Source organism: Ciconia boyciana, chromosome 5 (assembly GCF_034638445.1).
Source record: "Ciconia boyciana chromosome 5, ASM3463844v1, whole genome shotgun sequence".
NCBI classification, from domain to species: domain Eukaryota; kingdom Metazoa; phylum Chordata; class Aves; order Ciconiiformes; family Ciconiidae; genus Ciconia; species Ciconia boyciana.
The window spans coordinates 17,754,503-17,776,624 of record NC_132938.1 but is presented as its reverse complement, the minus strand read 5'-3'; the positions used below and the strand labels follow the sequence as shown (position 1 = coordinate 17,776,624).

The following is a 22,122-nucleotide window of genomic DNA, read 5'->3' as shown; positions in this document are numbered from 1 at the left end:
GCTGAAAGGTCATAAGATGCTTTGCTAAAGATATATCTCATCAGAGTCCTCCACCCAGTGCTCTAGACATGCTGCAAGAGTAGGAAAGTCCAATTTTCTACTTAAAGAAAAAAAAAAAAGGCATGGGGAGTGGCTAGTGGTGTTTCAAAGTCCTCCTTTGCTTTTACTTAACATGACATCTTAAGTAGTCAGTTCTTTTTTGACTTTGTATGGCAGTTGAGCGCCCAGTTCCCTCATACACTTTCACTTCCTGACCTTTTGCGTAATCTGAGAACATGAAAGTGGGAGAGGGCAGGAAGGGGCTCTGGCCTGTTGGACCCCTCCTGTGAAGGACTCATTACCCTTACCAGCTCCTAAGCTGTCAGTGCATAGTACTGTGCTATGTGACATCCAGAAGTGCCTCTCTGCAGCCTCTAGGATGACCGTAATTCCCATGTGGATGGAAGCTGAATTAGCTCTAGCAACTGCTCCGTGCCTCTTGGTAAGAAGAACCAACCATTTTTCCTGTTCAGGAACATTTATAGGCATGCGTGGAGCCTGCCTTCCCCTCACCATGCACTTTTACACTTATAGTTCCAAGGATCCCTGAAATCCTTTGGAAATACCACTTTATTGATTCATCTCACTCAACTGAGCCATCTGATAGAAGGTATCTGGATTCATCTGGTTTTGGGTTTTGGGATTTTTTTTCTAATTTTGGTCAAAGTAAGAAATCTCCTACAGGATTCAGTCTGCGCCTTCCATCCCTGTTCAAATAGCAATGCATTGCTATGCAGAATTCTACTGAAGACCACCTGCCTTTCATTTGAAGTTTGGTCAGACTGTGCTATTTCTTTTAAGTTTAGTGGGACACAGGTGTTCATCAGTGCTATGTCTCTGTAGGCAGAAAACTGTCTTTTGGAATTAGAAGGATGCCACACTTCAGAATCTCAGAAAGTGTCATTCTCTACAAATTTGACACCATTGGGAACAGTTTTCCTCTTCTCGTTTCTGCAGTATTTGGACATCTGAGCTCCTCCAAGCTCCCTATTACCTGCCACTTCATCCTCTCCTCTCCAGTGCATGAAAGGAATCAGTGGGGGCCCTACCACAGGAGCAAATTCTTCTTCTAGCTGGAGATAGAGGGTTACTGCTGGGGCCGGCCAGGGGAACGGGACCTGAGACCCTGAGGGGCACTTAGTACGGGGGAGAATGAAGTTTTGTGAGTTTGTAATGTCTGCCAGTGTGGTAAACACTAGAGAAGGAGGTAGGAGAAGAACAGATCCCAGATATTTATTTTTGAGTGTTCATTTCTAAGAGGTACTTGAGGCTCAGTATTTGGCTTAGAGCAGACGTGCAGGGAAACCTAGCACCTGAAAAACACAGTGATCCTCCCCAGACTGCTATGGGGTTTTTTTAAGTAAACGTCAAGATGGATTTTTTTCTTAATATCATTTTTGAGTGTTCTGAGGTCTTATCTCTTGTGAAAGGCAACACAGTGAGCTGGATAAGTAGTATTCTAAAAACTCTGAAAATAATGAGTCCAAGATGAATTGTCTCGCTCTAGTTGCTAGGAAGAAAACACAAATCCTCTGAGTTATAATTCCTGAACTTTCACTACAAAATCAGATTTTTTCTTTAGACCACCCTTCCTAAAGCTTCGGACAAGATGCTGCCTAGTTAGAAAATTATTTCTGTAGTGAACCTCTTCTTTTACTATTATTTATTTCACTTATTTTACTGTTATTGCCACCTTTGCCACATTTTGCCTCATTTTGGAGAGAAGGCACTGAAATAGCATGGGAACTGCTGTTTTCTCAGGATCTGGAAAATTGCCAAATACCATGCTAAGTTACATATCATTCTAAGAGATATACAATCTGATTTTATGATCAGAGTAAATGAGGTCTAGCTATGTAACCAAAAGTTTGAAAGCCTGCATGATCTAAACTAGACCTCTTGTGAGCTGTATATCACCATAAAGCGCAAAGCAGATATTTTTCTTTTGCTACAAGTGTTGCTTGAGGTCTGAGAAGAATTCACGGAACTTGCACAGAAGAAAAATCTCTTCCATATTGGCATCATTAATCCTGAATTTCGTACAGCAAAATACAAATTAATTTTATGTAGCGCAGAGCTAAAAATCAAAGGTAATAAAACCTCACAGGTTACTTCTAATCTTCTACGGTGTGTCTGACTGCATCACATTATCAATGGAGAAAAGAGAGTTTCCATTTCAGCACACAGTCTTTTCCAGCTTTTTATCATATAACCTCTTGTTTTTATGAGGAAAATTACCATGCTCTCATTTATTTTGTCTCTGCCACTTTTATTATCTCAGAGGTGAAAAATTCTGTACCCCGTGATTCCTGTCCAGTAGCTGTTCTGAGAATTTGTGCTTTTACATACTTTTAAAGTCATTTTTTTCTTCTTTAATTCATAACCAAAAGCTACTGTGGATAATACTGTGCAAACGATGTATTGTATGCGCTAAATAAAGCTGCTGCCTTCTGCTATCATTTGTGACTGAAGTTATACCTCAGCAAGTGGAGAAGGTCTAAGGGATGCAGCTAGCAAAGGATCAAAATCTTGTCTACTCAGATTGTGACAGTTAATTCAGGTAAGATTTGTTCTGTTGGACAAGTTCAGATGCCCTCTTTGATTGTCTGTCCTAAACACTGCCACGCATGGGAGATGGCTGTCCGACAGCTCAAACTGCCTTTCCACATGCACAGGTACTGGGAGTTCCAGGCTCATCAGAGAGTTATCTTCTGCACAAATCAACTGTAAAGACTTTCTAGTTGACCTTCTTGCAAATGGAAGTCCATCCACATCTTAGATGGCGTGAATTTTGGTCATCGTGTTTGCAATAAAGTGTTTGTCTTTATTTGCAACACCAGTCCTACTTACATTTGTTCTGTTTCTTGTATCTGCATTCCTTATTACTGAGGCAGTGCTTTAGTGTTAGACTGCGAGGATGATGAACATGGACAACAGGTTTCAAGAACAGGGTCCTAGAATATGTTCTAGAACATGTATTTAAGGCCTTAAAAAATTGCCCTCATTTTCACAATTCCAAAACACCTAATTTTCCCCAAAGTCAGTGGAAGTTACTTGCATGGTTGAGGGGAGGATTGTGATAGGCACATAGAAGAGATAAATGCCGCATGCATGTGACAAGCCAATGTGAGGTTAGGCGGCTGATACCACTAGTGTGGTTGAAAATGCAGACCTGAATATCAAGGCACCTTTTTAGAGCAAATCTGTGCCACAGAAAAAGCTTGTCATGCAAATGGCCAGCATTTTCACCCATTAAGTTTTTAGCATCCAGGATACATTTGGTCTATATTTCTAAGTTTCTTATAGGTGAGAAAGCCTCTTAGAGGCAGAAGATAAATGCTGGTTTCCCTCTCCATTATTAAATGTCTGATAGAAAAGGGCAATGCTTGTTCAATCACATGGCAGTTGTGCATTGGATTTGTGAGGCTAAACTGTTAGTGATTCATAGCTGTCTCATTTTGGATAGGAGAGGTAACCTGTTAGGTCCCTATGAAAGACTGACCCTCTTCCATACCACTTCTTCATTCCTGTCTTGTTGGGTGGCAGTGACAGTCTGTGTAGACTGCATCATCTTGTCTATGTCTATCATTTGCCTTGTAACTGTTAGGTATCCATATAAATATATGGCTAAGGAAATATAATTGAATGAATTATACAATAATTTTATTACCTGACACAAAAATCAACTTCTACAGTTTTTTCCCTTAGAGAAATACCGTGACATTTGTGTAGATGTGAATTAAAAATGCCATATAGATACAGCCTGGACTTCTGAACTCTGTTGAAGATGGAATATGTATAGCTGTCAAAAACAGTAACAAAAAACTAGGCAGTGAGGAGGCAGATCTGTCATTCAGACTGATTGGGCTTACATACATTCACCACTTTCCATATCTTGCACTATGCAGTATTTGATTGTCCAGACGGCTTTTATCAACTGTTCAACTGACAGAAGTCCATTGAAAACTGGCCTAACGGTGTGTGAATTACCTTGCTATGATTCCTCAGGCACTCGAGGGCAGCTGTTAAAGGCTGAATCTGATTCACCTCTGTGCTCATGTCAGACTAAGCAGGTGTTGCTTCTGTTTTTGTTTTATCTGATTATTCATTTAACAGAAATTGCCAAATAAAAAACCCTGACAACTTCTTTTAGCTAAAGAGGGGAGAATATGCTGGAATGCAGTGTTTATTCCTTCCCTAATGTCAGTTTTGTTTCCATTCCTTTAAAATACATATCCATGTTCAATTAAGTTTAGTTTTCTCAAACAGCTAGTTGTCTGTGCTGCTTCTGAAACAAGCTAGGCTTGACTCTTTGCTTTATGTGTTCTAATGTCCAAAAAAAGACAAAAAGGATCATAAAAAATTGAAATAGAAGGACCTTATTTACAGGAGAAAGTTCTACAGATGTAAATGGCTTCAATTGAGTAGATTTTATTTTGATATTTCATAATTCCCAAACTTCTGTGGCTACTCCTAAAGTGCCATTCCTGCTGTTTACCAGCACTTAAACATTTTACAAAGGCTTTTTGCATTAGTAGATTCATCTCTGTTCCTTTGTCCTTTCCTGTTCTCAAGATCAACCACTGCCTGGCAGGGAGCGTGCTGTTATCTCACCCTGCTCCCTACTATGTAAACTGCATACTGCCTTCATGTAAAAGGTGAGGGTCTTAATACACGGCTAAATTGATAGAAACTAAGTAGCATAATGCATGTGGTGTGTTACACAAGTTAAAAATCACACGCGACATGAAATGCACACTGTGTTTGACACAGAAACCACAGCTATGAATGTAAGAGTCGCTGTGCTCACGCCCACATTGAAGAAGTGCCTTTTTCCATTCTGCAGCAGTCAGAAATCTGTGTATTAAATTAAGTGTTGTATTTCTGTTCCTTATTCTTTGCATGTCTGTGTATGTGTATATTTTCAAGAGTCTAAAATCATAACTCATGTCGGCAGTTTTATTTATGAAGCAAAGTCTTTGAATGGACAAAGTTTTAATTTGCACAATGTGAAGAGGGACACTTAAACCTCTCAGCACTGCTTAAGCTGTAAGTCAAGCTTTCTAGTCTTTGGCTCAAGTCTGTAACAAATCAGGTTGAAATCACGGAATGCAATGGCTGATAATTTAATCTTTTGAGAGGAATTTCATCCTGTGGGGAAACATTCCCATTTAAAAGACTGCGTTCTAGGAGGTGGGACCTGAATCTGATCTCACATTGGTTTCTCAGTGCTGTCACTCATTGGCTTGGGGCAAGTTGCAAGACTAGATATACACCCGTGTGAAATGATTATTAGTCCTTTCATGCCCAAATCTAAGCTTGATTGTCTAGAGTGGATTTAGACATAACATTTGGATATGTCTAAATTAGATAATAAAAATTGTTTTGTTTTCCTGGCACAATTGGCAAGGAACTGGAACTGGATAGCATCTCAGTCAATACCCCAGATCCCCAAAAAATCCCAGTGCCTGCTAGGAGAGCTCAGGCATAAGTTTAGCATCTGTGACCACTTCTCTTGTTCTGGGTTACACACAGGGATCTGGGTTATCTACAAAGAAATGGCAAAAGCATCCACATGCTATCAAACCAGGTACTGTAGTTCATTTTGTGAGGCCTCTGAAATAGATTATATGAGTGCAAATATTTGTCAGAACTGGTCTTGGCTATTCACTGATTTTAAACAATTGGATGACTGTCGTACTGCTTCCCTAGGTGCTAAAAATCAATGATAATGCCAGACTACTTCGTTCATTGTTATTTTAGAAAATCCCTAATCAAAACAAGTGTAAGTGCTGATGTGTGCTCAGTGGTGGAGTTTTGTGTGTTCCTTGGAAAGATGATATTCCCTGGAGAGAGAGGAAAGGATTAGAAATGATAACCACTTTTTAAATACATCAGCTTGCTCATGTGTCTGTAGTTTTTTATCAGCTTTACAGCAAAAGCTTCATTTGATTTGTGCAGGGATGTGGATAATAAGGAGAGAGGCCAGCAAGCTGATTTTTATAGTCTGTTTGTAGCTTAAACAAAGATCTGGGATTTTGTGGATAAAGACCAACTGAAATACAGCAGATTATGCAGCTTTGTTTTTTTTCAAATATTTGTTAATTTTTCCCCCACACAGCCTTATTTTCATGTGTCCACTCCACATGAAAACAGGGAGTTTTAAAACAGAATTTGAGGCAGAACTTCCTAAAATCCTGCTCCTTGACTGTGGCCGATTCTTTGTATTCAGGAATGTGCCATGCTCAGGCACTGTTGCATTTGTGATAAACAGGGTTTGAACTTAGACCACCATGATATTAGCAGGCACAATTCTCACAGTTAAAATGCCACTGTTCTGGATAAAATCCTTGAAGTCAAACAAGAGGTGGAGCAAGCTGCCATCTTCACTGGAGGGTAAATATAAGTCAGTGGCATGGCTCTGGTTTTTCTGTGACACAGTTAGAAAGCCTGATGAAAACCGTAATGTCTTGTCTCCTGTACAGGAGCGGAACGCACAGCCCTGCCCACAGATTTCTCAGTGCAGGCAGAAGTCATATTTTCCCTTTTTTAATTTAATTTCTTGTGAGCATTGTATACCTTATACTTAAGTTAGGATCACTTGAATGCAAAGTGGCTTCTGGATGCTGAAAGCTAAGTGAGAGTTGCTGTTAAAGTCCAGCACTGCAGCTCCTGCACAGACTGCAGTTCACAGCTTGCTTTCTTGTGAGGCTGAACAAGATGCCTTCACAACAGAGCTGAGACCTCCTGCATTGGACATTAGCTGGAAGTACAAAGAACCAGATAAATAAAAAGCATCCCAGAGATGCTCTGTGTGAAAGTATCTGCATTACTTTTAAATGCACAGCAGAAAGATAGGCAAGTGCAAGGCGGAGCAGCAGGACAACACATCATTGTAGCAGTACTGTTCATTTCTTATTCTGATGAAGTTTTTTTGTCCAGTGTTGGAAGAAATGGATGTTTTAAAAATTCCTTTTTAGCTTGGTCTAGAATTTAGCATCTTTCAGAACCTGAGATAGAGATGTTGGTCATGTTTATTTTTAAATTCCAAAGGAAACAAATATAGGAATAAAATCATGTTTCCCTGCAGCACTTGGAAAGCAACTGCTATTTCATCCACCAGGTACATGACCACCTGGAAATTCGGTTGACTAGAAATTGACTAAACAAAGCTGAATGTGCAGGGAATATTTCCATTGCAGAGAAAGCTGCAAGGAGTAACTCAGCAGCGTTCTTGCAGGCAGTGTGATACAGTGGGCAGAGCTCTGGCACAGCTCTGGGGGGAGCATGAGGAGACATGTGTCTCAACTCTAGTAATTTGTAAAACAAGTAAAGCAATGCTTTTGACTTCTGTGTTTTAATTTTTCTGATATGTGATTTATATACTTTACATTTTCAATGAGCCATCCTTATTTTTATTCCTTTTAAACAGGAAATAGCAAATTGAAAGAGGTGGCACAGGCAAAATGAAGCATTCTTAAATAAACTGGAGGTACTTGTAGGAAGATTGAACTGTCAAGGAGCTGTCAGTGACTTAGAACAGCTAAGGGATGGGAGCTGATTTTGCTCTTAATAGCTAGACTGTCCCTTGTTTTAGAAGACTGCTAGATATTTTCAGCTTATGTTTGCAAATTTGCCATCTTTGCTGTAGTCTTATCATATCTCATGTACAACTGACACCCTGATGAGAGATTTCTGAGGACAGCTCAGCCTGAGTGATCAATTACTGCATATTCAATCTGTAAAGCACTTCTGGTTCTTAGTGAGGTTAAGATGCTGTCTGAGTTTTCCAGTACTAAGGGTCAGACTCCGATGCTAGTCCTCATATTAGCTAGTACCTAATCCTGTATCAACTTCAGTGGGGATGTGTGTTGAATGCAATATTATTAAACATGAGTTAAGGTAGCTGACGTAATCCTCAAAAGAATACACATCAGTATATAATAGATATAGTTAAAAAACCAATGCCTTTTATAAAACCATTGGCTATACATGAAGAGGAAAATCTCAGAAAATAATGTTCAGAAAAACAACTATTAAGATCTCCGCTTTCAAATTATCAATAAGCGTGTTGTATTTTGTGGTGTGCTTTTGAATGGTACCAGACTGTGAGTTTAGAACATGTTCAGTTCTCTTGCAAGTGTCTGGCCACAAAACACAGTTCTGAATGACCTGCTTTTTATTTTGCTGATTTTGAAAGGACTGCAGTAGTGGGGCTGCTGTTGAGGGACTGCCAGCCAACTGCCATCCTCAATTATATCTGGCCTTCTTCAGCTTCAGTAGGGTAAAGTCACAATGTCCCTTTAAGAGCCTTTTTTTACTCTACAGGAAATGTCATGTTTAAGGTACAGTAGTGCATCTGTCATGAAGTGTTCAGTTATGGGGCACAACATTTCTAAGGGAGGTAAATTTGGTCTCTGGGAAGCAGATGAAACAGAAAGCAAGCTAAGAGTCTCCGATATAAATGAAAGAATTAGTATCAAAAGGATAATTGTGATTGCGTGAGACAAACCCTACATTGCTCTGACTTTCATACAGCTGGCCACTGAAATTCAGGGTCAGGTTGTGCTGGATACATAAAGGCATTTTTTGAGGACTTGATCCAAAGGGAAAAGCTGCCAGTGGGACTGGCTCCATCAGGACAGGCTGCAGCCCCAGACTAGACAGGGGTTTGGTATGGCCACATTCATACCATAGGACCTGAAGCAGAGGCATGTTGCACAGCTCAGTGTTTCCTTTCTTGTTTGTGATGAGAGTTGGCCAGCGAAGGCTTTTAAACTGCCTCTGCCACACAGGGTGAGGAACCCCCTGCTCCAGGCAAGGACATCCTCCCCGTGACATAAAGTCTTTAGGTCAGCACCAGGGGGAATTAATTACCGGAGATTTAGCCTTGCTGCTAGCCCAAAGGTTCCCATGTAACTATGTCCCATTTTTTAAGAAGTGGGTTATCGCAGCTTAGCTGAGCATGTTGACTTCATTAGGGGCCTTTGAAGGTACCTGTGTGCTTGCTCCTGCCAGTGGAGTACGCACTCTGCGTCTCCAGCTCCGCTTTGTCGCAGCCCAGAAGCAGAGAATGCCCCAAAGTTGGGTAGCGGTGGCAATCCTCAATCCTCTGCATTTCCCAAGTGCTGCTTCCAAGAGTGCCAGTCAGCAGGAAATAATTTCTATGTCTTACTGTCTTGTTTCGTGCGTTCAATTGATCTGCTCAGCACTTCAGAAATGGTAGAAACATGACCTTTCCCATGAATTTTTAACTCAAGGGCCCTTATCTTGCAAACTCGTCTGCCTCTGCACACCCTAGAGGACTAAAGTCAGAGCAGCTTGATAGGGTATCACCATTTGTTAGCAGAGATCATCCTGAATCTGGCAGAACTGAAGCCTAAATACTTTCTGATTCTTTTAGGAATGTCCAACAACTTTAAGATTTTTCTGTTTTAAATGTATTAAGCAGAATCAAATTTTTAACCTGTGGTTTAAATTAACTTTCTGACTATATAGCCGTAATTTCAACCTGTCTTTCTTAGTGTATAAAATTAATTTTTAATGCTTCAGTTTACAATTTGGAATAAGATTTTATGACATTCTATTACTGTACATCAATTTGACAAGATTCTGCTACTAAAATTAAATGTTTTAACACACATTTATGGTTGGAAACAATTTCTGTTATTGTGAGATTGTTTAGCAATAAATACAAGCTGAAATAAGTAAATTTTATCTGTTGTGAAAATAGTCTGTCATTGTTAAACAAAATTTCTATTATACACATATTATTTACTATTATTTGAATTAAAAAGAACAATTTATTTACATTACAAACTGTAAATTTAATTTACTGTTAAACAGTTAAATTACAGCATTTGCAAAGCTAAGCTGCCAGTAATTTGACCATAAATGTATGTGATTTTTTTCCCAAATGCTTTACGCAAAACATTATGAAAATGCATACGTTACAAGAATCTAGAGAGGGAGTGCAATTCAATCTCTCCTAATTTTTATCTGAAAATCTACCCATTTTCAGCATTAGAAAGTAAGATGCAATAATGTATTCAGAGTGATAGAACAAGGGATTCTGATGGCTTTCAGCGTCTAACACCCTTCTTAATGCTTCTAGGTTTTGATCCTTTACGATATCATCTTGAAAATCATTGCGAAGGAAAGCTACTATAATGTATGTGATACAATGCATCTGGTATCTGCTTTCGTGTATTTTTTTTTAACTGCCCTTTTTCAAGTGCTTTAAACTCATATGTATTTTTGAACTGGTTTCCATAGTCAACAGTTACTACTGACAACCATTTGCATATAATTCACCAAGGTCTGGATCCTACAAGGTGTTGACTGCTCTGGTGGTGATCTCATAAGGGTTACCTCAGCTTTAACCTGAGCATGCATCTCTGTTCCCTACTGACTTCGTGCAGCGCTAGCAGAAGGGCTCACATCTGGCTGCTGGATTTGGGGAGGGAGCAGCCTAGTGGATAGCAAAATAAGAGACCTGTCTGAGACTTGGCATTAACAGTGTATGAGCCCTGAAAATGAAGAAGGTCTGAGTAGAGGCTCTAACCCTTCCTTGCTGTCCATTCTGACTTCCAAACTGGAGGCCTTCCATTCAAATTCTTGCTGGCGTATACTTCTAGATGGCAGAAGGTGCTGTCATGTATGTCTTTTGCCACATAAACTTTAGCTCTGGTGGCATACAGAAAGGAAACATATGGTAAGACCAGCCAGTCCACTGACAGTACTAGTCAGGTGGCAACCTCAGTTTTTGAAGGGTTAGTAAGAATTTGTAAGTTATTAGTGGGACATTGCTACTGTTGGATGTTTTCTTCATCTGTTTTCTGCTACTGTGGAATGTACAGAACATGCACAGATCATCTGCCACTTTGACACTTAATTTAAGCAGAGACCTTAAAAGATGCCTATGGCTATCAGTTCATTTGGCAGAGACTTTACAGACCTACTTTAAGTGATCAATTTATCCCTTCTCGAGCCTAGGCACTAAAAATTTGCATATTCTTGTCTTAGCTGTGTATTCTGGATCTGGCCTTTAGTTTTTCTGCTACTGGTTGGACCCATGTGTTTAATTCTGTCCCTGCCTACATAGGGACTGTCTCCTCTTCTGCATCTGTACTGTCATGCTCTTTCTTCATCTTCTTTGGAACGGAAGAGTCACAATTTGTCTTACATATAACTGGCCAAACAAGAAAATATTTTAAAATTTGATAATAGGGAACAAAGAAAACTTTTACATCATCAGTAGATGAAAAGCTGAATTGTTTGTGCAAGCGCAGTTGGAACGATTACAATTTCACTGTCTTTTCTCTTCTATACTTCAGCTACTCTACCCACCCTCTTACTCCATCAAAACTCTCTGACGAAAATCTCATCCTGACTTTCTATTTCCTTTAAGGTCTGTTTCTGTACCCATCACCTCTTACATTGCTGCACACCTGACAAACCAGAACAACATATGTCTTTATTGTGCTGTCATGTGCAAGAAGCAAATTAAAGTGTTTTGTGAATCTCACTGCTAGTTTCATTTCTACATGATGTGGTACAGTGTGTTTGCACAAGCTGTGCTGACAGATAGAATGGAGAACACATACCTACCTTGAACAATTATAGTCATCAAACGTTAGTTGGCTATGGTTTTGAGTTACATCTTCTCCTGAGGAGAGAGATTCAGTCAGTGATAAACATACTACATGTGTTCTTCACATCTCTTTTGAGAAAATTTCCATTCAGAGCAGAATGGTATTAGAGAGGCAGCAGCTTGGCCGGATGGTCATCGGCATGGCTCCGGCTGTATGTTCCTCATGTGCACCACTGCCTCATCCTCTAGCTGCCTGTGGTTTATTTGTAGTTGGCAGATTCACAAGGAAGGCCTTTGTGAGTACCGGCATGGGCAGCTGGCATGAACCAGTTGTTCAAGATGAGCGAATGCCTTTCTAAAGTCTGTGAAATAACATTACTTGGAGCAGTAAGAGATGAGGATGTATCTTTTTTAACACCAGGAAAGCCTCTCATTTGAGTCATGCAAGCAAATTTGCTTGGTGCTTCTGGTTCTCTTGCTCTGTGTTACTGAGTTGCACGTATTGAGTTCCTTGCCTCACAGTAGCGTGCCATGGGTACATCTGTAAAAGGTCAGTATATAATGATATAGCAGTTTGTACTTGACGGCATTTTTCACACTGGATTTTCTCCCCTAAACATTTCTGAAAAATATCACACAGTTTTTAAGCACTTCTGAGCTGAATTTGAACAAGCTGCCATTAGGAATTCGCCATCGCACTGTTCACCCATCCCTAACCTTGAAATGTTTAAAAATAAATAAATAAACGGATTAGCATAAAATAATATAGTAACCCACCGAATTTATTTAGTTTAATTTATGCTAATCATGGCATATTGGTGCTCTGGCAGATAAAATAAAGCTGGTGGAGAAGATTGCGTCGAGGAAGCTATGACAATTAACCCTAGAAATTATCACTCTGAGAGTGGGTTCAGCTTTGCCATTGAAAAGAACCAGTCCAGCAAATTCTGTTAACTGTCAGGAATAAGATGGATTTGTTATTTTTAGGGGTGTGTAAATTTAATATTTTATTTATATATATACACATATGTACACATATATTTTCTTAGGGATGTGTATATTCCTGTTAGATATTAGAAGTTAAAATATTTGAAAAGATGAAAATACAACTTAACCAGGAGTGAATTCAGGTTGTTTTGTATAGGCTTTTAATTATTTCTGGCTTATAATTCTAATTATGGTTTTTTCAGGTTATATAATATACCAGTTTAGGAATAACTGTACATAATACGGAATTTAATATTAGTTTAGGCTTTCAGTAACATCAGAAGTAATAAAAATGACTAAGCAGAAAAGGTTGTAATCATCTTTACTGATGTTTGATCAGAGAAAGATAGATGCACTGCATCAGGTTGCATCTGTTATAATTGTGCCTTGGCTCTGGCTACCAGAGGAAGCATACAGCCCACAAAAATAAATAAAATTATTATCATAAACAAACAACTATCTCAGAGCTTCTCATGTGCTCTAGTTCCTGTGTGTGATGATTTGCTTTTAGATGTAAATTAACTCCTTTGGTTTCTGACTTACAAATTTGTATAGCACTCAGTGGAAACAGAATTTTAGCTGTAACTTTTTTCCACACAAAATGAAAGATTGAAATTCGGGGGGGGGGGATAAATGTTCCCCTCTTCACCTTAGACCACATTGCATAAGTTAAATGTCAGACAGGATTTAAACGCAAGTAGTATTTGAAAAGGCAAGATATTTTTACTGCTTGCTAGGTTGGGGTTAGGATTTTTGTTGTTTTGATTTGCTTTTTAAGGAGTAGAACCACAGGCTTAAAGGTGATAGCAAGGATTTTCCAAAAAAGATGCCTCAATTAGATTTTAATTTTATTTAGGACATAAGTAGGTGGCCTGATTTTCAATATTACGGAGTAACCAATGGCAATCTAAGGCCCATGAGGACTGCAGGGTGCCCACCATTTTCAGAATCCATCCATTTGTTTTGCTGCTGCTTTTTGTGGCTTTAAATCATATTATCCTGAACCTTAAAACAGTTCTCTCCTCCTGGTTACTGCCTGCAATGTCTGAACAAATGGCGGGAGCTGAGCAAGTAGATGCCTCTGCACAGGGAAGAGTAAAACTGATGATGTGCAACTTCTGCCATGTACACAAAACAAACATGAAAACAAAGCTCATTTTCTCAGATGCCTTTTGTTTGCCGTTATTATTTGAAGCAAGGGTCACTAGCAAATTTTCAGGCGCAATTACAATCTCTTACGGATTGCATTACGTGTTGAACTTGCATAACAGTTTTCATTTGACCTTCTTGTTTTCTGTCACTTATAAGTTGTCAGAGAGTTCACTTGGGAGTTAAAAATGCTCCCGCTGCATACCTGCCTGGAAATCCCATTTGCTGGTCTGAACAAGGGTTGAGCCATTTTCTAATACGGACCGAGATAAAACATACTTTTCCACTTTTACAGAGAATATTTGTGGACTCTGACAGCTTGTTCGGCTGTAGGTAGAAACTTGAAATTTGGCATGGAAATAGCTCTCATGAAGGAGAAGTGCTGTTGCTTTTTCTAGAGAAAATTGCTTTCGATTTGACTGAGCTGTAATCCTTTGAGCAAGTGGTAAAAAAATTTCTTCTCTGAGCTTACAGTGTGTGCAGCGGAGGAAAGACTCTGTGCATATGGTTAATTTAGTGAAAGTGCAGAGTGTAGTGCAATATGGTTCCAAAAATGGGTGGAGGCACCTGAGGCTGGGACTTTATAACGTATGAGGGACACATTGAAAGAACTTCCAATTTTTAGGGACTAAGCCAAAGGCTTCCTCCTCTCCTCAGCTCCTAGAGATCTCCTAACTGATGCTTATAACACAAGCAAGTGTGTTTTCCTACACACACATAGTCATGTAGCTCAGCCACAGAGAAACAAAAGAAGGAAGACTGTACAAATGTTTTTAACCTCTTGTGGAGTTGAAATGACATTAGGGTTACACTACAGAAAATGCAGTAGGCCTACCATGCTATATACACCATGATCAGGTAGCAGGGTCTGTATCCAGTCTATCGCTTGCCATGTCTGCTGCCTCAGTTGCTTCACTTCTAGCTAATATCAATCCCACGTTTAAATCTTTTCAAATCAGTCTTCAGTTGCATTGTATATTTACAGTTTCCTTCAAATTCGTTTTTTACAGCCATCTTTCCAAGGCCAACATATTCCACACAGTCCTTTAGCAAAGCTTCATTTTTTAATTTTTTTTTTCGTAGACTTCCCATAGGGTCTCTACAGTCTTTTCTTCCCTAAAGCTCAAACTGCTCCTCTGGATTTGATGGCATAGGGCAGAAGAAGGGATCTGTGGCACGTTCCTTCCAGAACAGCTTTTGCTGCCTGGGCAGGCAGCATCTCTCCTGAGCTCTGGCAGCTTCTGCCCTGGCTCCAGCTCCCCTGCACCTCCCTGCCTTTCTCGCTGACTGGGCCCTGAGCTTCCTTTCATGTGCAGCTGTGTCACCTACCTGTCACTTCAGGAGTAGATCTTCAATTCCATCGCCCATGAAGCAGACAAAATTGTTGAACCCAATATACACTTAAAAGGCCAGCTCCGCAACAGGCCTGAGCGCTTTACACTGTGCAATTTTACTATCTAAAGCACTACCTAATTGTAACTTCCCTGACAGGTACTGATCGAGGCCCCCCCCCGCAACATGGTCAGATCCAGTCTCCCCAAAACACCCCTCCATCAACCCCGTCTCGAGTCCCTGCCCGCAAACATGGGTATTGAAATTAGGCTGGTGCTCAGGAGGCAAAGCAGGTTCTCACTTGTGTGCAGTGAGGTGAACAAAACCTCCCTGCAGGACCTTCCTTCACCAGAGCTTCCTCGCCAAAGGCTGCGGGTGGAGATCAGAGCGCCAGATCCATCATAGATCTACCTAGATCCATCATAGATCTACCTATCGTATAAGGACATCATTATGATTTTCCTATTTCCCTTGTCTTTATTACAAAGCTGTTTTCTCCAGAAAAGCTGCCAAATAGACACATCATTCACGCTTGCTCAGGCCTGCCTGTTGGCCTGTCCCGCTCCGTCAGAGCCAGTAACACTCCTGACCCCACTGGACTCGGTCCCCATGGAGATTTCAGAGACGGGATGCTTTTCTTCCTTAGGCCTCTAGCTGCCAGGCTTCCCCACTACAGACCGACACAATACCAAAGCCAACTTATTCACTGCTAAATTAATTATGTTGTTAATTGGTTAACCTAGGGCAGACAGTATAGAAAAAAATGCTTAATATGTGTTTGTTGGCAAGAGTGGATGGAGCTGGGCAATGGAGATGCACAGATTATGACAGTGGGACGTTTTCATTGTAAAACATTGGAAGATGATGTACAGTTGAATGTTGTAAAATGTTGCTAATATTATTTGAAAATACAACTTCCTCTAGAATTAAATCATAGACACGTGAGGACTGACCATAGGTAATTTTGGTATTTCTTCACTTTTTCAAGCTTAACTGGTACGGTCTTACCATTCTCCTAGCTGCCTGGTGTACAGAAGACAGCATGGCACAAAATGGTAATGAGGTGGTGGCAGCTGAAATGGCGAGCTGCAACAGCTGGATCCTGGGCCTTGAATCCGATTCTCGCAAAAGGACAGGATGCCACTGTGAGCATTACAAAAAAAAAAAGGAAAACTAGAAATATTTCCAAAGGTAAAACATCTCCAGCAATGTGCTGGAAGGAAAAAAGCCTAATTAAATTGCCCAAATAATTTTAGCCCCAGGGCTTGAAAATGTCAGTAAATAAATAATTGGTTATGCAAAGATTACTCGTTTCTGCTAATAGAGCATAAGAGAGAAGAAGCAAAGCCACTAGGGGTTCCTTCTTTGATCCATAGCAGGTAATAAAAACACAGACAATACCACCAAAATAATAATTAAAAAAAAAGACATTTCCTTTCATAGCTGTCAGTCCTCTCCTTGCTTGGGAAGGGAGGAAGGCAGTTTATCACACGTGCATGCGTGAAATTCAGCCTTGTTTGCAGTATGATTGTATAAATGGCACTTTATTAAAAGCTAACTGTTATTCGCAGACTTTAAACTTAAACACGGACAAGTTCAGGGATAGATATAAAATCAATATAACTCTTCAAGTATTGCAGACAACGTTTTGAAAGGCAACTATTAAGAGTGTAGCAGGTGATTTACTGAAAAGGTTGTTCTGCTGATCCGTTTGTTGCTGATTTGCTATACCTTGTCCATTAACATGACTGCAAAATGGGACTGAGAGCTGGGTTTCATTATGTTGTAGGACTTTTATTTCATCCTCTGAAAAAATTGAGAGCAGCATATCTGACAGTTTGTACAAGAGAACTCCTAACACCTAATGTGAAAACATGATGTGTTTTTACACAAAATGTGCTGTGCATTTCAGATGATTTTTTTAAATCATGAACTGTGCTAAAAATCTTGATTTACTTTGGAATGATTAGGTGCATACAAAACTCTAGTAGTGTGTAAGCAGAGGTAATGAAATGCTGGGTTACTGACTATGCCTTTAACTACTTCTTACTGTCTTTATATGGATTCTGATGAAATTATATATGAATTCTGCAGTATTAATATTAATAGTATTTTCCTTGTATTACATGGACTGAAGTGAGCACAGTAGCCATGAAACAGAGCGCCAATATTTCTTTGATGGCCCCACCTTACTACATTAGGTTTCTAGCTTATCTGTTTCTGAGTACCATCTAATAGGTGAATGTCATTCATCTCAGCGACATTAGTTTGATGTCAAATGTGACTTAGGCTTTGAGGTTGATGGGATGATAAGTAGCCCACCGTTTCCCCCTGTGGGAGATAATGTCTGCACCAACTTGCCTTTTTACATTCAAAGGTCATGTCCAGTTGAGAGAGCAACATGTACAAATGGGATTTTAGGTACAAATTACCTTTTGCCCCTGAAAGTACAGGGGGGTTGTGACACAATAAATATGCAGGTTTTTCTTCAATCTTACCTGTTCCTATGACTATTCAAGCAATTTAAAAAAATGTACACAGCTTTAGCTTAGATATGCTTGTCTCTTTAATTAGATCCTTCCCCCCAAAAGTCAGCTTTTCAAAGCACAAGTCAGTCAAAAGAAGAAAAAAAATCCACAAGCATAGACTGGACAAGTGTCTTTATATATATAGTCACTGTGATGAGCACAGTAGAAGAACTCCTGTATGGTTTGAGGACAACAGATGGAAGCGCTTTAGAAATTTTTTTTCTGAAGAGCTTTTTAAGTGAATTCAACGATGATATATTTTTGCCCATAATTTATATTTAGTATTTTAGGTCTCTCATTTTACTACCTACTCTAGAGATCTGAAGAAATAAACTAAAATATGAAAAGAGGACATATAAATACATACTGATATAGTGCTGAAAATGTGATGGGAAAGATTCTTATCACTTTCCAGTCTGTATTGTGAGAATATTATTTTTTAATTGTGGTATTTGATGCATAGGCACCATATTTTGGACCAACATGAGTTTTAACAGGTGAGGCATCATTTTGCCCAAGGAAATACGGAGTTTATGGCGGTATCAACTGCTAGACCTCTAACTGCTGTTACCGTGACACTTTATAGTGACACCAGTGACCACCACTGTTATGGGTGTAAATTCTACATGCACTGAGCTTTGATACACAAGCTGAAGTGTGAGTGAGGGAGGAGGAAGAGGAGACAAGGCTGAACAATGCTTCATGACTGGCTTAAGGGATATTAAATCAACCTTAAATCCTTGCCAACCAGTTAGATGGATAGCGCACTGTTTCTAAAATTTGCAAGTCAAAGGGAGACAGGCCTAAATTCTTTCCGCTATGAAACCCCCACAGTCCTCTGCCTTTCAGGCAGAAGCAAAAAGGAATGGAAAATTCCAAACTAACGAGCGCTTCATTTTTTTTTTTCTGCAGTGCTGTGCTTAGAAAAATTGCACTCTTTTTTTTCTAAGGCAAAGAAGTAAAATTAAAGTTGTATGACTGTTATAAATATTACATGTTCAGGGTATCAAGAGTACCTGTAGTTCTCTGGTTTCTGAGGGTGTTTTTGAATTAACCCTTTTATAGATACCGGGTGTTGGGAGGAAAGGATAACATTCATGCTTAGTCAAATCTTACACTGTCTATTAAGGAGAAAGTATCCTATCTTAAAGGTGCACTCATTGGAGTAATAATTTGTGGTATTTGTATGTACACTTGTTTGCATGTCTGTTTTGTAGAAGTGGACTGTAGAGCATTGAGAGGAATAATGTCTTGGCCAAGTTTGCCTGACAAGTCAGAGATGGAGCAAGAAAAGGAACCCCACATCTTCAGTCCAGATTCTGTGATGCTTTGTAATTCCTTCAGTTTTACTGAATATTAGAGATTAGTCAATGTAGACGTTGGTTCCATATTAAATACATATGTATTCAGCAGCAGAAGGATTCAGGATTCAGGAAATGGTGAACTTTTACTGAATTTCTCAAAGGCTGAGACAAATATGCTGTCCTGTTTCATTGGCATGGTTCAGAAGAACTTCTGACTGGCCCTTTGGGAGGAGTAATGTAAGCTGGAAGGAAGTTGGAGCTGCCACATTCCTTGGCTGAGATGTCCTAAATCTGAAGGACCCATACAAGCAGGAATGGTGTGTGCAGGAGAGCAGGCTCTCTTGCTGATCCAGGCAAGAAACGTGCGTGCGCTGTGCAGTGTGCTGATGTTCAGGCAGTAGATGTTGCCTGGAATTCACTTTGTCATGAACTTCACTTCAGCTGAGCACTGCTCTTGCAGGGGATGAGATGCTCCCAGATATGCTTCCTACATGGTTAAAGCTCATGTGTAGCTTTCTGCTGGGTCTTGTATAAGCAGTAGAGAGACTCTTTATGTCCTCATTTCACGTATTTGCAATATCTTCTTACATAAAATCTATCTGTAATTTAACCCATAATGTCCAGAATGCTTAAGAACTTCCATCCTAAGCCAAAGTCAAAAAGAATACTCTCCAATGTGTTCTATTTGTTCTTGTGATACTGTGGATAATTTTTTAAAGTTGCTTCAATTCTGCTTCTCCATTGACTCCAGTAAATTTACTCATTGGATCAAACTTTCCTTTTCCCTTTCATCATAATACCCCAGCCACACACCCTAGCATCTCTCTGCCTGCCTCCAGTCTTTATATGCAAGCTGCTCACAGCCAGCTATAATGATTTCCTTTCATTTTCTTCATAATCTTTAGCTGTCTTTGGGCTGGTTGATGTTCCCATAATTTAGGTAAATCCTACCTTATTTAAATAAATAAACACATTAAGTAGATTGTTGGGTATTAACGGAAACAAGACATCCCTAACGTAATTATTGTTCTGTGCATTAGTGCTTCAGGAACGGATCTTTTCTGCGTACAGCATTATAAGACTGGTTTTGGGGAAATGAATACCAACTCTTAAATTCACTATTCTCTCTTTACTGCAGAAGGAATCGGTGGTCTTAGAGAAAATGTACCATTTTGGATAAACATAAATAGCTTTACCAATTGTGTCACAGGCAAGAACAACAATTTGAAAAGATGTTAAATTTTGTATTTAATTTATGTGGCAGTTCTTAAACATTCCTCAACATGTCTGTCTCTTTAAAGTATTCACTCGCTTCAAAGCTATTTTTGCCTCTGACCACTATCTGATGAGAAATTCACATGTGCTAAATATACCCATGATAATAATCTTATTTTCAGTCCTCCACTAAAAATGCTGATGGCCTGAAAGGGATTTGAGTCCTCAGCGTAGCTTCCCTGCCATTATTTTTCCAGGGGATTTCAGGAGAAAGAAATGGTTAGAGTGCTAAGCAATAAATATTGCTGTAATGTTGTTTACTCATCATTTTGTCAATATAACAATAATATAGCAATAACAATATGTCAATATAACAATAACAGTATATATAATAATAATGATGTTTGTCTCACAAAGGACTCTTAGTGAATAGTGACTACAGAAAGGGGTTGGGAGAAATGCATTGCTCACACATATAATACAGTGCCAGGTGTGAGTAGTATAATTCCACCTATGTGATAAATTTAGGACAGAAAGGAGTATTGCAAAATTGTTGAGGTGTTCAACCAAACCTCAGTTTGATTTTCAGGTCTCTGGGTTACTGCTTGAAATACAGACCGTGGCAAACCTCTCTGATCAGTGTACATGCATCGTTCATAGCTTGAAGTCAGTGAGACTATTGCAAAGTCACCTCAGAAAGAGCAGGTGTTGGAAGCCAGGTTTCTTCTGGAATAGACCTAAAAGCCACTTTCCACTGATTATTTTGGCATGTTTAGGGCATACGAGGTGTGCTTGTACGATTATGTGCCGTGTTTTGGTAGCTAAACCACAGCTTGATTAGAACTCTTCTGTTGTTTCTGTGTTAGTCCTTTAGCTGAAGAAGTAGAAGTTTTAGTTCTTGCATCCAGCAGTTCCTGATTCAGCTCAGGCAGAAGATAGATAGGGCTTAGGTACAGCTACGCTGTTAGTAAGTGCTGAGCCTCTGCTGTAATGCCCTGCAGAAAGAAGAGGGCACGCTGGTACATGGTGCATTGTTGGTTTAGGAGTATTTATGTAGCCTACAGGTAGCAATGTCTGTATTTCTATCTCTCTCTGCCTGAGCTGGTCTACACAGAAGGCAGCAGCATCCTTGGTGTCCACCAGACATTTCTGTGAGCTGAAACAAGAAAGCTGTAATGAGATTCTGAAGGCTATTGATGCAAACCTTTCAGATTAGCGATGAAAGATTAAAACAGACAAACAAACAAACAAAACCTCCAAACAACAACAACAACAAAATGACCAAACACAAAACTCCAAGATTTAAGAATCTGGGCATTATTGTTGGAAAAAGGTGAAGGGGAATAAATGTGGGTGTTATATTTGTGTGTTACACATATGTGTGTGGTTTTATTCCTGCATTGTTTTTGTGTTTAAGGCAATCTGGCAGAGTGGGATTATTTTTGAGAGTGAGAGCAATAGGGAAGATCTCAGCCAGTGTCTAGAGAATACAAGACGCTGTTTTTGTGAGCTCCAAAAAAGTTAGGAATCAATTTAATGAACTTACTTTTCCAGAAAACAGGTTCATTTTCAAATGTTTAACTAGCATGGCCAAAACTAACTGCTTGTAAGTGATAGATCACTCTCCAAAATAGCATAAGCTTTAAAGAACATAATATTTTTAAATTTTGTCACTTGATTTCAAATGTTTTGGGTGTGTGCTTGTTCAGTTTTGGTTTTCTTCTGCAACCACTATGTCTATAAGGATTTTCTTTTTATCACATGAAGGCTGATTCTTATTTTAGGACCTGCTATTTAAGAAGTCATCAACTATCATTAGACTTTCAGTAAAATTATCAGCTAATCATTTATAGTAGGCTGCATTCTTCAGGTCACTATCAAAGAGCCACAGAGATGCTCTCAGCCACAGGTCACCACTTCTGACTCCCATGAGATGGAAGCTGATACAGTCATGCAGATCATGAATTTTACTAGA

At 39.5% G+C, this 22,122-nt stretch overlaps 1 protein-coding gene across 13 annotated transcripts in view; it reads left to right on the top strand.

Moving 5' to 3' along the window:
- The window catches only part of LDB2 (LIM domain binding 2), a 222,762-nt gene that overhangs the window by 94,631 nt on the left and 106,009 nt on the right, over positions 1–22,122 (top strand). The window lies entirely within an intron of this gene.